This window comes from Magallana gigas, chromosome 9, assembly GCF_963853765.1.
Source record: "Magallana gigas chromosome 9, xbMagGiga1.1, whole genome shotgun sequence".
Lineage (NCBI taxonomy): Eukaryota > Metazoa > Mollusca > Bivalvia > Ostreida > Ostreidae > Magallana > Magallana gigas.
The window spans coordinates 37,290,483-37,309,236 of record NC_088861.1 but is presented as its reverse complement, the minus strand read 5'-3'; the positions used below and the strand labels follow the sequence as shown (position 1 = coordinate 37,309,236).

The 18,754-nt window shown below is 31.8% G+C and overlaps 1 long non-coding RNA gene across 1 annotated transcript; it reads left to right on the top strand.

Annotated features, from left to right (window-relative positions):
- Positions 1–3,635: 3,635 nt before the first annotated feature.
- LOC136271165 (uncharacterized) lies at positions 3,636–11,493 on the top strand. Its single transcript, XR_010709025.1, has 4 exons — positions 3,636–3,721; positions 8,628–8,807; positions 11,108–11,212; positions 11,309–11,493. It is a non-coding gene; the product is annotated as an uncharacterized lncRNA (long non-coding RNA).
- Positions 11,494–18,754: the final 7,261 nt, after the last annotated feature.

The following is an 18,754-nucleotide window of genomic DNA, read 5'->3' as shown; positions in this document are numbered from 1 at the left end:
TCGATCGGCAACAAATCGGGGAAAACAGCTGGCCGAGGCAAGACATCGACATTCTGTTGAACAAACAAGTCCCTGGCTACACGTGCGACGTGTGGCCTTGCGTTGTCTTACTGCAAAGTGGTGTGATTTCGATGTCTCTGTATGAAGGGTATCACATGACACTGAATAATTTCATCTCGATAGCGTATGCCAGTGAGATTTCCATTGACAATTTGTAGAGGGGTTCTTCCACGTGCTGATATTCCACCCCACACCATTACGCTACCTCCACCAAATTGTTGACGTTCCACAACACAAGCGTCCTGGTAACGGTCCCCAACGCGACGATACACCCTACAACGGCCGTGACTGCTATACAAATGAAATCTGGATTCATCAGTGAACAGAATATTGGCCCAGTCCTGTATTCTGAATCGCAGATGTCATATGCACCACGCTAGTCTGGCGATACGATGACGATGAAGCAGTACTAGGCGCACCGCTGGACGTATTGGTCTGATGTTTTGCTCGCGCAGACGATTACGCACAGTTTTTGGACTAAATGGGCGAAGCCCTGGAATGCTACAGACGGTCAAACTTGCTGTATGGAAACGATTTCTCAGATGCACAAGTATAATGTGTTGCCAGATTGTTGAAAACGTCTCCATAATGACTGGTTGGTGTTCCGATGAACTCCAAAGTGTCTTGCTACAGTATTTTGTGCCATTCCAGCTTGCAGCATCCAAACAGCACGATTAAGTTTGGTTTTCGTTGAGTCTTGGCATTACATAGGGGTAAATTTTGTTGAAACTAAAGTGACTTCCTTAACAAAAAAAGTTTAAACAAATCCTTTACAGTTCTTATTCCAAACAGTATTGGCCCGCAAAACTCGTGCGTACAAATTATTCAATAAACAACAGGTGCTCTCTAATCATGAAAAAGTCCGTGCACCCGGACGGTTACCATCCGATATTGTCAAAAACATTACCGTTATCGATTGTTTAAATTTCATAAATACAAATAATAGATATAGAAAAATTATAGTAAATTTTATAATGTACAGTACCTTTTTTCCGCTAGAATATATCTAATGCTTTTATGTTATGGGATTCATACCACAGAAATTTAAAGCAATATTGTTTTTCTTATCTTTTGTTTAATATATTAAAAACTAAATATAGTTAGAAGTTATGCTTTTGCAAACTTGAATTAAAATATATTTGAATAGATTCAATTGAATAAAATAAATTGAAAAAAAAATTCAAAATTGTATTTTAAACTAAACTGAATGGGCATTTGCCCTATCTTACCCCCCCCCCCCCCCCCTTAATCTTCTTTGAACGTTCCTATTTTCTTTACATGAAACTTAGCTTCAATTTCCAACTTTAAGATTTGGTTTCTTTATTTCAACCTATTTACGTAACAATATGTAAGCGTTCAGATCAAGATACCATTTCAAAGGAATCCCGCGCAAGTACATTATGTCAATTACCTCAGACAGTCTCTATATAAGACTTTGAGATCTACGAGTTTTTACCAGTTATTTTGATTCATTATCTTTTTAACTGTTTGCAATACGGGAAGAGTGATTTTGCACTAATTTGTTAAACACAATATACGTGGTTTCATTACTTACGTCTGAATGTAACGACATCGATAAATGCTTTATGTTAGTTTCATCGTCATCTTTTAAAAAAAAAATGATGTTTTCGTTCGCAGACACTATTTTACTTTATGAACATTAATTAGGGTCCACGTGATACAAATGGTTGAACCTGATCAGAATTTGACAATTCAATCACTTCTTGTTTGAGAGGAGCCATCTACAGCTCTTCCAACCCGGTCTCCCGCCTACGAAGGTGAATATTACATGTATGCATCTTCTCTATCACACTGACAGATCTGAACATTTTATATATATATATATATATATATATATATATATATATATATATATATATATATATATATATATATATATATATATATATATATATATACATAGATTTATGATATATTAAGGTTTTCGTCATCGTTCAATTATGACTTTCAGAATCATATTCAGCATCTTCGCTCACCTTCCTCGGAATGTGAACCTAAATCGAGTTCAACAACTTTCAACACAAGCTACTTGAGTTATAACTGCGTTTATATAGTCTATAAAAGGCTAATAATTTATATTTTATTTATCTTAATAAGGTACTGTAAGCTAATGGTTATCTGCACCTTTTATTCATAGGTAAGCACCTTCCTTTACAGCCTGTACAGTTGTAACAACGTTATTGTTGACTAGCCAATCGTGTTATATAGTTCGTGTAACGTGGGTGATCGTTCGTGTAACGTGCGAGATCGTGCGTGTATCAGGAAAATTGGTTTGCGTTTTTTAGCGTGCGTGTTCGTGCGTGATCGTGCGGTTTTTTCGTTTTGTAACTTTTTTTACGGAATGCCAGGATTTATTCTGAAAACAACGACAAGTAGTTTTTGTAAAACAATGTGAATTTAAACCTTTTGATAGAAGAACATTGCTTCTTTTTTTTTTTTTATAGAAGAACATTCATTCTCTCTTTCGTCTTTAAATACATTTAGTAAGTATTTCCATAGCTCATTCAAACCTTTGTTCGATCGAGTTAGTTCTGCATAATTTTATAATCAGTATATATCAAGCATTTATTGTGTCTTGACACATAAATTTAATCATGTTAGCAAGAGCGACACGTTGAATGAAAGCGGTTAATCTTACCCATGCCCCGATTCAAACTAAACGATTATTCCCAACGTTTTTCTTTCAAATGAGAATACGATACGTTCCTATCTGGTATATTGTATAATTATTTGTTTGAAATAAAATTTATTAAGACGATTTAAAATTTAGAATAAATAGAAATAAATCAATTATGTACAGTAAATTATGAAAATATTGGATGTGTAAAATCGAAATTCTACGGAACAAGGTAACAATTTTACCTGTATCCCGCATAATTAAATCGTACGTAAGGGAATTGGATTACATAAACAGTCAACTCGTATCACTTTGTAAATAATTTTGAGTAGTTTATGCATTATCTTCATTTCTTTTACACTTAATTTTTTTTAACTTATGATTGAAGTTAATATTCGTTATGGAGATAAAAAAATTAATTTGTGTGTGAATCCTATATATTTGTGTGTGAATGTGTAAAATTGTTTACTCGTGAAATATAAAACAGTGCATGCCGCTTTTCAATAAAACACAAACATAAAGCAATGCAAATTAAAGCAATACGTTTCCTTAATTCTAATCTTAAAAATTAATTTTGATTTTGCGTGTTTAATGGTGTAGAATCGTGCGGTTGCGTGTTTTATCGTTTTTGTTCGTGTATCGTGAAAATTCAGTAAGTAAGTGATCGTCCGTGTATCGTGCGTGATCGTTCGTGTATCGTGCGTGATCGTTCGTGTATCAGAATCGTGCGTGTCGTTTGTCAACAATAACGTTGCTACCACTGTAGCGGCTACATTTAGGTATAAAGAATTCATTGAAATTAATAAGTAACACAACCCGGAGACGAAAGAAAGTACCTTAACCTATAGCTAGAGAAAAGACCTTGGAAGAAGATTCATGAAATGTATACTTGTTACATTCATAGGTGTAGCAATCCATTGTCGTATATATGCATAAATGCACATATACAATATATACTACTGGTATATTCCAGTTGATTTTATTCTTCATTTTTGTTTTCTTCCCTGTCATTTATTAGTCAAGGTAAGCATTATATTATTTCAATGTGTTTTAGGGTTGGTTTTTATTTTCAATTAATCAAGTTAAGAAATATAGTATTTCATTTTTTAAAACTCAAAATAACTTGAATAAAAATACCGCCACGTCATCTCTAGTCATGCCATTTAGAGAACATTCCAACAAAGATTACCAAGCAAGCTAACAAGTATTTTCATTATACTTTTTTCTAGTAGTTTTTTAAACTATTTTTGTAAACCCAGCCTCTGTTGTAGATCCTTAGTAAATTGAAAAAATATTTTCAGGTGACAAAAGATTGAGTTGGTTATGAAAATTTATTAGATTGGCTTAACGCCAGTTTGTTGGTAGTGGTTTATGTATAGACGTATAAATTTGTTAATATCTACATAATCGAAGCAATGGTGTAGTTTCTTTCCAAAATTTATTCTTAACAGGTATTCTGTAAAGTCATTACTTCTTTTGATTCAATTTTACATTTATTTTAGGTTCAAATAAAACAACATGTGATGAAATTTTATTTATAAAATTGATTATTACAAAAGGATATCAACTTTCGTTTTAAGACAAGATATTTGATTCACCTCTTTCAAACGAAATGAAATAAAATCACCCACATAAAAACATGAGATAGCTAAGGCACAATACAGATAAAGTTGAAACCAGAAACCTGTACATGAAGTTACAAATAGATGTAAAAATATACTTTAATTTCAGAGTTAGTATAAGAAACAAATAGCCTAAGGTATTGGATTTCAATATAGACATAAATATTGACGTTTAAAAAAACTGTATATTTTATTAACACCTTATTAAGGTGACTAAATAGATTTTATGATAAAATGTGAATGAAAAGTCCTATTTGACAGGCCAATTTTAACATGAATGACATTAACTTAACAATGTTGTATATACGTACATACGGTGTTTTGTGACCGTTTAGACTTGCACGGTGCTTGGTTAATATTAACCGGCATCCGTCATGTGCAGTACGATCGGGTAAGGGAATGTTAGCGTCGAGGGCACAAGAAATAGGGTTGAGGCGCGCTGTGGGCTGTAAGGTAAAGAACAGAGGTTAGGTATGCATTATTCAGGTTCACCACTATGCAATTCCAAAGAAGTAGAAAAAAAATTGATAAAGGATTCGGAATTTATTATCAAATGTTTAAGCTGAAGAATAACAAACAATAAAAGGGACACAAATGGAAGTGGCCGGTAATGAGTCTGGTCTCCGAACTGAAGATTGACAAATACAATTTAGTATACACAAGAAAACATATTGACGCAAGCGTGAAATAGGTCGCAAAATTTTTTATTGTTGTATGAATCATCATTAGTTGTTTACATTAAAAACACACCACAAAGAAAATAACGAGTTGGTTTTACTCATTATTATGGTACATTTTAATATATTTTCAGCTACACGTTTTGAAGTTTAGCATTTTACTATTATTATTAAAAGAATCACATTCGTTACTGTAAGCATTTCTAACGGTAATTGTATGACCATTTCCATAGGGTGAAATAATAGAGAACACACTGATTTGTACATTATTCTAATACAAAGTTCAACTCATTATTATTCTCTTGGAGATTATGTATTTCAAACCATTTTTTTATTGCATTGTATTGAATTAAAACTTAATACATTGTTTTATATGATTTCAAGGGACGGCATAATAAAATTTAAATGTATTATTTTAAAGGTACATGTAAGCTCACATGGTCATCTGGTAGAAACTGCACAATTTCAAAGGTGAAAAATAAGTCGGATATTTTTTTTTCCTAAATATAAATATAAATCTTTTCTTCACTTCATTTAATGAATATAATCGTGTTATTTCATTGCATGATTATTTTTTTTAAACGGCAGCTCAAATTTTCAGGCCAATTAAAATTGTCAGGTCTTTCATATTTTTGTCACAACGTCGACCTGCCGCGGCCAGGATTCGAATCCATAAACTTTCGGTTATGAGTCCTGCATCTTAACCACTCCGCTACCGACGCCAATACATTATAGTCTCGATAAAAACGTACCGAACACAACAGTTTTTGACCTTCTTTACATTTACGAGTAAAACAAAAATATGTAATACTTTTTAAAGGCATAAAACATATTTCTACATGCAAATTCACTTTTAAATTATAAAAGTCAGCATAATAATAATTCTACAAAAAAAGGTATACTGCAGAAACGCAGTTACAATATCTAAATGTATATCAAATTATGAACCGCCTTCTGGCGGCTCGTAATAATAATCTAAGCAATGAGTATAAGTGAAAAATTGATGACATCAAAAGAACTGAGTGAAAGATTCACAGGTATTAGGTTATTTGATAATTTTAATGAGCCTATAATGGTCAGGACATGAACGGCATATAACTACGCAGTGTTGTTTCAAGAGATTAGTAGTTCTTGGAAGAAATTAAAGGGTCTGCCAGGTGACAATGATTACTTTACTTTCTTAACATTAAATTCCTAGAATATATGACAATTAAATGTTGCATTTGAAAAGTTATGTTCGAATAAAGTTGATAATAGAACAGTAAATGTTTCACTGTGGTAGTAAACTAAAGCACCTTTACTCTTATAGGACCGATTTGTTAACAAGCAACGTTAAAGTACGAAAACAAATGATATAGAATAAATCATGGCATTAATTCACAATTCAATCTTCATGTATCTGTGTACACATACTTAGATACGCCCATAGTTACTTGAATTATAAGAATGCCATATGTGACAAAGCCAGGAACAAGAGCAATAAATTTGATGGTTATTTCAACAAAGTTCACTTATCAAGATATTTAATAAGATTGGTTTCAGAAATGAATTTGATTTACCGGGAGTTAACCCCTAAAGCCCCATTCACAATTGGCGCACGAGCACTTTACAAGACTTTGCGATCGAAATCGTATGGCTTGGCACGAGCTATCGCATACGTTGCACGAACTCTTGCATTCGATGCATGCGTTTTTGTGGTCGCATCAAGTCTCTAAAGTCCCTTTCGCAATTGGCGCACAAGCACTTCACAACACTTTGCGACCGGAAATGTTTTGATTCGCACGAGCTCTCTCATACGTTGCACGAGCTTTCGCATACGTTGCATGCGTTTTAGTGCTAGCATCAAGTTTCCTCTAAATAGTGGACATGCACACTATTCAGACGCGACCAAATGCGATCCAAATCATCGCAGTGCAACGCACGAACATTTGTACGAACGTTTTACAACGTTTTGTGTACTCGCAAGAGTGATGAACGATTTTTAAAGGTCGTAATATGAATCGCAGTTTTTAATGCGCGTATTGTGCGACCATGGGCTGTTGCTCAACATGTCTCATGTTATCTTGCAACGTTTGTTTTTCTGGGGGAATAGATCTTTATATACCCTGAACATCAATGCAATAAACTAACAGCATATGATTGTACAAAATATGTCGATTTCTAAAAAGTGTTTGATTTCCTCTGTTACTCTCACTTTTTTTCATAATTTCGAATCATAGACAGTTAAGTTGGTTTTGCGATATATAGAGAACCATAATGATTCAATATTTTTGATTTAATCATACTTGTTTACATCATATGCTCATATCGACTTTTTCATTTCTATGAAATGGCCCTGGCACGTGACTTTCTAGACCAATCAAATATAATAGATTAAACATATGGAGGTGTAATAATCAATGCTGCTGCATCTCTGTTTCCTCTTGGGCGGCATATCCTCTCGCTTTCAACTATGTCTGCTGAAGAACGTCGGAAATGGGCGGTATATATAACCCCATTGACTCTCACTAGCATTCGTATTATGAAACGCATGATCGCACGTCCAATCGCATTGGCGCACGTTTAATAGTCCGATCACATGGTATCTCGCGCGATCCTATCGCATTATCTTTCAACAGTCGCTTTCATTGTACAACAGTTGCAAATAGACGCAAGACATATCGCAAGATTTAACGCGTTTACATCGCACAACGCTCGCGTAGATCGTGCGAATTTCTTACGAATACTTTTTTCAAATGCGATTATTTCGTCAAGAGTTTACGATTCATATCTAACTTTATCGGTTGCACGAATATTCAGTCGCTTTTTCTCGTGCGCCAATTGTGAAAGGGGCTTAAATTGCAGTCGTGGTATGATAGTACAACGATGCAAGATTACATGAGACACATTGCGCAGCAGTCTCATGGTTACAAACATACGCATTGGCAGCTGCAATTCATCTTACAACCTTTAAAACTCGTGCATCACTCATGGGAGTAAAGAAAACGTTCGTAAAACATGTGTAATGTTTGTCCGTTGCACTGCAATAATTTGGATTGCATTCTGTCGCGCCGAATAATGTGCATTTCTACTATTTTAAGGAGACTTGATGCGACCAGTAACTCGTATACAACGAATGCAAGAGCTCGTGCTACTGGCAAAGCCAATAAAAATCTAATGACAAAGTGTTGTAAAGTGTTTGTGCGCCAACTGGGAAAGGGGCTTTTTTTAGCCTCTGAATAAAGTCTACCTCCCGCCCCCGGCCAACTGTTTAAACCAAGATATCAGGCTACTGGTACTGTTTTTATCTACGTTTTCTCATGACACCGCCACCACACTCGAGCAACAGAAAAAAAGCTTTTATATATATATATATATATATATATATATATATATATATATATATATATATATATATATATATATATATATATATATATATATATAATTACCTTACACATGTTCTACGGAAAGTATGAGAGCTTTGCAGCGAGGCTACAGAGAGAATATTCTCTGTTACTCATTTTTTATTAAAGAAAAGGGTCAAAAACCAGAACAAATATACTGTAAAATATATTAGGTTGTGATACATGAATAGTTTGACAAATATTTTAACATGTTTACGATATAATAAAATATATGTTTTTTGAGGAATGGATCAGAGGGAAGTGGTGTGTCCAACTGAAATAGATGAAGTTCTCTCTGCAAAGGAAAGGCTTGGATGTGGCAATGATATATATGGAAACAGTCAGTATATCTGTCTTCCTAATAAAGAGAAGACGCAACTAGAAGAAGTCTGCTGTGACGGAATTATGGGAATGATTGAAAAAGGTACATTGTAAGATTAGAGAAGATTGGATTGCAAATTTTGTACTTTCGACTCGATAAACATTTTGCATTACTAGTTCGGGGTGTTTAAGGAAAACCTTGCAAAAACACAAATAATAAAAAAAGAAATCAATAAAAAATAACTGTTTTTCATAAAACTTGGCGTTTCAGAAAAAAATTAAAAGCACGTGCTTGCACTGCTTCAATGTAGCTACGCTACCTGCTTAGCGTATGATAATTGACTCATACATGTATGGGACACCAGTCCATCACAATTAACTTTGACCGTATGCAGGTACCAAGTTCTAGATGGATGGATAATCGTGATAATGTAGATTAAGTACCTTGTCTATGGGCGTAAAACACAAGTGTCTACAGTGGGTCTAGAAATAGCGAGCGACCTTTAGGTTACAAACCAAATACCTATGACCACTGATCCAGTTTCCTTGTTGATTGTTAAGAAAACACGTGGTTTATTAATAAAATTAACTGGTGAGTTATTGCACAACTGTAAGCCGATACTCATACTGTGTCAGTAATTTCTGGGTTTTTTAAAGTGTCTGTGTTCAATGGTACCTTCTTGGAGAGCCAGTACACTTTCTGTCTTTCATACATTCTATGTACATGTAAATTGAGCAACATTGCTGTTGAAAGCAATGAACTAGATACTTGAATTGTTAACTTAAAGAGGCATGGTCACGATTTTGGTCAAATTTTATTTTGCTGTTTTTATTATTTACAGTCTTTAGGAAAGCATTTCTAATGATCAAATGCAATTGAAAGTCAGCCTTAGGGTTATAATCAAGAAACAGGGCTCACAATTCTTCATCATGTAAACAAGACTGTTGCCCTGTTTTTTGTTTACATAGCTTCAATATACCAATAAAACGTCTTTTTGATGCTGATTTGTCTATAATTCATTTTAATCATAGATAAACAGTTCCTAATGTTTATCAAATTGATTTCAGGTCTAAAACTGAAATGTTCACTTCAACATTAAAAATGTAAACAAAAGCTTTGTTTACATAGCAAAGAATTTCAAGATCTGTAACTCGCTAAGCCTTATAACTTAACGAATGACACTCAAATTGTAGTTGCCTATTAAAAATGACTTACTGAACATTATAATCACAAAATAAATTTTTTTACCAAAATTTGGACCATCCCCCCCCCCCCCCCCCTCCCCCCAAAAAAGAGAAGAATTTTTCTTTCATATAACATCAGAGCCATTCAAAATAGTAAACGATAACTCTGAAACATTAATAGTTATAAACTGCTTATTTTATTTGTTTTATTTTTGCTGACATTAAATACATATTTGGCCAACGATCAAATTTTTGAGATATGGTAATGTTAATGTTTTTAAGCATTGTTTTTTTTCAATTTGTTTGCATTGGTACTATATGATTATCTTAACAAGCATTCTGAGAGTATTGCATAAGCAATACACGTCCCCTATCGGTTTGTGGAAATTTGTGAAAACAATGCACTGTTATGCAGAATATCATTTCTTACCGTCTTTTGTAACTCGATCCAACAGATCAACCCGATAACGAACCCGATTGTAATAATACCAAAAAACCTGTCTATTAAATTTACAACACAATGCTTGACACTATTTTACAGAACTTATTTGTTTGTTAGAAACAATTAAAGGAATGATACAAGTAATGCACGATGTTATTACTGACTACATATTTTCTCGTTTATTCAATACACACCGAACCCGATAACGAGCCCGAACATTAAAAAAAATTGAATATACAAAATTATTTTTCTCGAAAATATGTCAACCAGACGCTACAAAAGAGTAAACGTGATCTGTAGTTTGACATTTTGAAGCTGTTCAGCAAATTTCATATTATTTCTCAAACGCATAAAGAAAAAAAGTGTGGAAAACTGAAGTGGGACAGATAGACGGACGGACGGACTGACGGACGCAGAGGAAAGCTATAGTCCCCTCCGGTGAAAACCGGTAGGGAACTAATAAAAGAAGCAGTGATATAAAGCCAACAGAAAATAGGCAAAATATCTTAAGAAATGTAATCTTAACTTTCATGAGACAGTGTAGTACTGCAGAAAGTGTTTCAGTGAAAAATATTTATTTAAAAAAAAAATGCGCAATTTCTTCTGTTTAGTAATTTTTGTTTGATTATAATATAATAAAAATATCTAATATCATCTCAATAATTATTGATTTTATAAATATGAATTGTGTCAATTACATTGAACTTTATCCGACTTTAAGAACTCAATCCCAGAAAAAAAAAACATTTTTATAACATGAAAATTATCATCAACAGGCAATTGTCTAGAACTATCGGAAGGAAAAATTATACTTCACAGCTGCCGTAACTTTCTTTGGGGGTGCCCAAGGGATGATTTTAAAAGTAATGATTATTTTAAATGTAAGTATTTTAACTTTTATCAAATTATATTTTCAAACTGTAAATGTAAATTGATTGGTTTAAACAAATATACCTTACAAAATAACTTTTCTTTAGATCCTGCCTGTCACACAATAAACAAAAAATTGAACTGTTACACTTTGGACCCAAACTGCCAATCTTCTGCTGAATCTTCTCTTCATAAAGACACATTTGATAAAGACACAATGATGATCGTTGTGTTGGTAGTAGTTGGCGTAGTCGTCCTTATACTTGCTTTTGTGTACCTATGGAAAAGATTGAGAAGATGTAAGTGAAAACACAATATAAATCTTGATCATCTACATTTTTATAGGCCCGATCGTGGTCATTTTTATACGATTTTAATCTCCTTTTAAAAGAACAATAGCTCTATGTATAAAGAAATAGGAAAATTATCAAAATTTAAACTTTAGCTAAACTAGTCTGGCTTATACTTTACTAATTATAAGTTTATTGTCAAATATATCATATGTCAAAGTTAAAGGCAGATCTCATGTTAGTTAAAATTTTTAGCCATTTTGCTGCAAAAACCTGCAGTTATGATAGGTCTGAATATAACTTTTATGATAAATAACACTTGAAAAAACATAAATTTTTGCCAGAAGAAAGATTTCTTTTCTAACGAATATATAGCAAATCAATTTTTGTACAGGGCGACAATAATTTAATTTTGCTCCAAAAAAGGCTTATCAACGGCTTTTCTCACATAAATATGGCAAACAGAAAAATAAAAACCATGACTTTTTGTGTTATTTTAGTAAAAAAAAAATTTTCGTAAAAATATTTCAACATGAAAATATTGCTTTAAATAGAGGTTAATATGAACAGTATTTGAATATTTTTTTAATGAAAAATATACCGAATACATTCTATTTTTAAAATGACGGTTCTTAACTTTTTTAAACGGCTTTAAATCTTATCACTGCATTATATGTTTGAATTTTTTCATACAAATGTGTCTTAAATTTAAACTATTCTAAAAATGTACTCTTAGCATCAGAGAAAGAATAATTAAACATCATGATCCAGTTAGCTAACAGGACTTTAAAACATCTAAATTTGGGTATGAATTATTTGTCACATTAATGCCCTAAAAAAATTAAATCCTCAATATATTGAATTAAAAGGCAACAGGGCTGGCCAAAATGGACAGGACGGTGGAGAAGAAGGGGAAGAAGGTAAGTTGGTATAATTAATACATAAGGTAAAACACAGCGCTGAGAGAGAGACAGAGAGAGAGAGAGAGAGAGAGAGAGAGGATTCAGGGAGCTCATTTGATGGATCTGTAAACTTCAGTATCAGTTTTGAACCATGGTTTTTCAAATAGTTACGAAATTGATACTAGCGTTATATGTTGATGTATAATTCAATATATTTATTACTTCAAAGCTGTACACATTCAATTAAACAATATTGTTGCAATATATGACATAAGTTTTGTTATTATTATGCTGTATAAAACGCTTTGTGACAAATACTAATCAAAGTACTGAGAGTACTGAAAGACGGGGTCTTGAAAGTTTGAATTTGTAATTGTCCTGGATTTCCTGGAATAAGCTTCCAAAATATATGAGTTTGAATTAGTTGTAACAATCTATGTTAATTCGGCTTTTTTGCAATTGTCTGATACTTTGTCTAAATTTTACTTAATTCCAGCCTTCATAATTGTAGAAAATTGACAGAATGTAATATATTATGAAAAAATAAGACCCCAAGGAAAATTTTAAAAATAACTACTAACCGGCAAAATCAAACAACTATATGAAAGTAGATAATTTTAATCATTAGATTTATTCAATTTTGTGATCCAAGAGAAAATCCACAAGTCGGACGGTATCCGTAATAAAAATTTTATGAAAAACCCGAAAACTGCTGAATTAACAAACAAAGTGAACATTTGTATACCGATAACAAACACAGGCACCTGGCGTTAGAAATATTTTTGTTACAATAAGATTCCAAGAACCTTGACCATAAAATAATTTGTCACGGTCGCCGTTTTGAGGTAAATAAAAATCCGTTCGCCACTTACTACTTTTTTGTGTAAACTTGTGCATCACCTACACGAATTACGAAACAACCGTTCCTTTCATTAAAAATCATACTCCGAAAATCAGAGACATAAATAACAGAAATTGTCAACTCTGCCATTAGCGTGTAAATGTTACGGGACCAACCTTATTTTAAGAACTACAAGTGCAAAAGCAATCTTCTTTAAGTTATTATCCCCTTGCGCAACTTGTTGCGAAGGGAATATAGCATCGCTACCGTGCGTATGTGTGTGTGTGTGTGTGTGTGTGTGTGTGTGTGTGTGTGCACTCCATTTCAATTTTCTAGTAAATTAATTAAAAAAACGGGTCACGTGACCCCGTCTAAGAATTGGTCATCGATATTTCATATCTATATATTTTGCTACTTATTGTATATGGAATTATGACATGTTAAGGAAGGAGTCTTTTCATTATCAAACATACTTCTTATAATAAGAAATTCATGAAATTTTGACACAGTCAAACTATCATATTTTTTAATGATTCTATGAGTTTAATTAAATTTGACCTTTTTGTTTTCGCATAAAGGTCAGGTCAAGGTCACTACCTTTTTCCTCAACGTAAAGGATGATAAAAATAAGCGTAGCTCTCTGTAGTTCTGTAGACATTTGTTTAAGATTTGAAAATTTTATCTTCAATAAATCATAGACCATCAGAGTGTCTTACAGCTTATACTACTAAATTGGAATAAATATTTATACTAAAATTGATATTGCTTAGCCTGCATTTCCTCTAATTTTCTTAATTTTGAGTATTTTTTAATGCTTCCAATGGTAAAATATTTCTGATTTTTATGTATTATTAAGACTTTATATAAAGATATAAATTGACAGAAAAGCTAATATATTGACCATTTTATAAGAGAGAAAAACTGATGTTAATGATGTTTTCACAAAAATCAATGTATAGAATGGGCGCTTTAAAAAGCTTATAAAAATGTAATTTGATAGGTAAAGCATATTTTAAAAACATATTGTGAAACCTAAGTATCATATTATTAGTTAACATTAGTAAAAAAAAAATCCAAGATTATTGTTAATGTTTTTAAAATGCTAAAACAGACTGATTAATCTGCAGCAATTCTGAATTGCGAAACGTGATATTTTCCTACGCCAATATTACGCCAAAAATATAGTTTTTGTTCGATTCTAAACATTGATTACATTTTTCTATGCGAAGTTGTATGATAGTAAAAAAGAAAGAACCGTATACTAGTTTAATTTTCTTTCATCTTGATTTAATGAACAATTAATCAAATTTACGTTTGACAAGTCGAAAACCAGAAAAGACTCTTTCCTTAAGAGAAAAGAAATACATTCTGGTGCATACATGTATATATTCATAAGCATATCCTGTATCTAGAGATCTGTATTTATTTACTTTTAGGTTACAATTTTTTATAACTTTGTTAAGGAAGGAGTCTTTTTATTATCAAACATACTTCTTTAAATAAGAAATTCATGAAATTTTGACACAGTCAAACGTTTCATATTTTTTAATGATTGTATCAGTTTAATTAAATTTGACCTTTTTGTTTTTGCATTAAAATCAGGTCAAGGTCACTACCTTTTTCCTCAACATAAAGGATGATGAAAATAAGCGTAGCTCTTTGTAGTTGTTTAAGACTTGAAGATTTTATTTTTCAATAAAATGATGGATTATCAGAATGTCTATCAGCTTTTACTACTAAATTGGAATAAATATTTATACTGTAATTAATATTGCTTAGCCTGCATTTCCTCTAATTTTCTTAAATTTTGAAGAAATTTTGACAATTTTTTTATTCTTCGAATTATTAAATATTTCTAATTTTTAGGTATCATTAAGACTTTATTTAAAGATATAAATTGACAGAAAACTTAATATATTGACCATCTAATAAGCGAGAAAAAATCTGATTTTAGTGATTTTTTTCTCTACACCTAATCAGTGTATAGAATAGCCGCTTTTAAAAGCTTATAAAAATGTAATTTGATAGGCAAATCATATTTTAAAACCATATTCTGAAACCTACGTATCAAATCATTAGTTCACAATAGTAAAATTTATCCAACATTAATGTTATTGTTTTTAAAATGCTAAAACAGATTCATTAATCTGCAGCAATTCTAAATTGCAAATGTGATATTTTCCTACGCCAATATTACGCCAAAAATATAGTCCTAGTTAGATTCTACATATTGATTACTATTTCTATGCCAAGAAGTATGATAATAAAAAAGAAAGAAAAATATACTATTTCAATTTCCTTTCATCTTAATTTAATGAACAATTAATCAAATATACGTTTGACAAGTCGAAAACCAGAAAAGACTCCTTCCTTAAAAGTTGGTGAAATACTTATATAGCATTTTATTTTAGGATCAAAACAGTGAATACATTTTAATTACTAACCTATCACAGATGAATTTCAAACATATAAGATATCTAAATAAAAAACTCCTTCCTCTTTTAAAGTCATACATAAATTTGTCATCCAAGACGATAATCCTCCTAATCCGTCATTTGATTTTCCATAATTATTAAATTGCATGTAGTTTTGCTGCCTAATCAGTTGAAAATCTAAAACAAACATTCAAACCGAACACAACCATACACGTAATATATATCCACAAAGAATGTCTCAAACGTTAAAAAAAGAATCGTATTCTATTGAATTCGTAATGATACAAATTATTTATTAACAGTCTAATCAATTCAAACACATGATAATATAACATTTCTTTTCAGCTGAGGCAGCCTTGTAAGAATCCATTGGACTGCCTTACCATGCTACATGTATCAAGTGAACTTTTTTTATATCCATGCATATGTCACTGGCTCATTTTGTCAACACCTATTGATTATATAATTATGACTACCATATTTCATCACCCGTGGGCTGCAACTCTATTTTATCAGGTTTTCAGTCATTGAATTATGCGTATCCAGATATCGTAACATATGTATTATCAGAATTTTTTGAAGTATCAACAAGTGACTTGAACTTTTACTGGTTTTATTTATACATGTATATATAATTTTATCAGTGTTATGTGAAGACTTCTTACGTGCAAAAACTTATAAGGCGGAAGGGGATCGGCAAGCAAAACATTTAGATAATTAGAGTTGTATAATAATAATATTGATAAGTATGAAGTATAATGTTTAACTTTGTAAAGTAATTCATGAACTCTTTAAAGCTGTAATTATCAAAAACAACTTAAAAATGTGAAACACAAATTGTCAAACTGAAAGCTTACAATTTTTCAAAACCTTGCATAATGCTTTAAAGGGGCATACTCAAGATTTTTCTATTTTTTTTTATTTATCTTTTTTTTGTTTAAAAATGTTTAAGAAATGTATTTCTACTGATCAACTAAAATCTGAGTGGCATTCGTAGAGTTATAAGAAGGATACAGCGCTCACAATTCTATATTTTGAAAACAAGGCTTGTGCCATGCTTTCGTTAACATTGGTTCAATTAACCGATAAAAGCTCTTTTCAAGCTACTATTTCTATATGCTAATTCGTTTTGAACATGAATATACAGTTCCGAATGTGTGTCACATTCATTTTAGGTTTAAATCTTGAATTTCCCTATAAACATTCAAAATGTAAACAAAAGCATAGACTGAGCTTTTTTAACAAAGAACTGTGAGATCCGTATCTCGCTTTCACCTCTATGACTGACTCTCAAATTTTGATTGACTATTAAAAATATCTTACTGAACCACTGTTACCATTAAATATAAGAGACATTAAATTTTTACCAAAATCGTGACCATTCCTCCCTTAATTTATTATTTAGTGATCAGTGATTGTCAAATTTTATCTATTATTTTGAAAAGTCATTTGTTTTTGTTTTTTCTTTTCTTGTTTACCTATACTATTGTTTAAATAAAAAATCGATTAAAATGTTAATAATTTTGTAAAGTCAATGAAAACAGAATTGAAACAGGAAATTGTAAATATACATGTATTTTTTATAGGTCGACAATTCATTCCAATAGTGTATAAGTCATTAGAAGAACATAACTTCAAATTTTAATACACTGAGATCTTTCAATGTTGACTTTGGTTAAAGAAGGAGGAATCTTTTTGGGTGGTTTTTTTTTCCTTTTTTTTTTTTACTTGACATGTTTTATTATTAAATATTTCATTAATTTGTCTATTTTTTACAATGACAGAAATTGGTTACAAATTCATTTATCCAAAAAGCACTCTATTATTGGCAAAAGTGAGACGTGAAAAAATTCATGAGTTGTTGTTAATTAAGATTACTGAATAAATACGATAATCATTTTTAAACAATAAAACCCATACAGAAATTTTCAATTTATTATAATAGTTATTTTAACACTGGGTCTTAAAATGTGTTATAAATTAATAAGATTTTGCAAACATTTTACATTCTTGCTTAGTTTTCTGTTAGCAGTCAATCTATATACTGTATACATGGTTATTTTCGCTCCGTGTAATTCTCGCACTTTTACACTTGCAAATAATTTCGCTCCGTCTTGAATTCGCCGAGATGCATTAGTGTTAACAGAGATATTATTTGCAACATAGAATGCGCCCAGTCTTAAATTATCTCTCTGACAACGAGGGCAAAAGGGGCGAAAAAAAAACCTAGGGGGCGACTATTTCCATGTATACACTTCATACATGTATATGTGTAATGTGTAACGAGAAGTCCACTGGCCTCGACAGTCACCTACAGATCTGTCCGGGAGTTTCATTGCATCTAAATGTTTGAAATAAATTGATTTTCAATAATTTAATCAAAATACATGACATTGTATGTAAATTAATTTGACAATGTTTTAATCTTAAATTTGTCTCAAAGTTTCTTTAAATCATGATTTGAAATAATATCAGTTTCTTCAAACTTTAGAAGCGCTTTATCCCATTTGAATATTTGAATTTATTAACGTTGATGAAAATCAGTAAAAGAAATTCATGATAGAAACGTATAATATCATTATGTGCTGGGGGGGGGGGGGGGGGGGGGGCTAACACTTAGTCCGTCCCCTGGCAATATACATGTACATGTTACCCCTGGATTCACAAATTTAATAGAGGCCCACGGTTATCATTATAATATACTCCCTTAGAAAATTTAAAGTCCAGGAGGAAGAAAGATTTGGGAGGGGGGATGATTTTTTTAACTGTTCTGTTCATAAATAACAATCCACACTTTGTTCATGAAATTTAAAATATCGGCCGAAATATGCCCGTTATTACAATATACTCAGTTTGTCCTCTAATTGTCCATGAGTAAGCAATAAGTTTTTACATCAGTTATTATTCAGTCGTTGTTGGAATTGGTCTTTGACGCACAATCACGACTCGGATGGCCCAGTGTGTATATCTTATATTTGTTCTAACATGCATACTCCTTGTTCATTCAAACATAATTGTGAAAGAATCATCAACTCTTCTTCGCACATTAACGTATTTTCATAATTTAACATATAGGGACGACTAA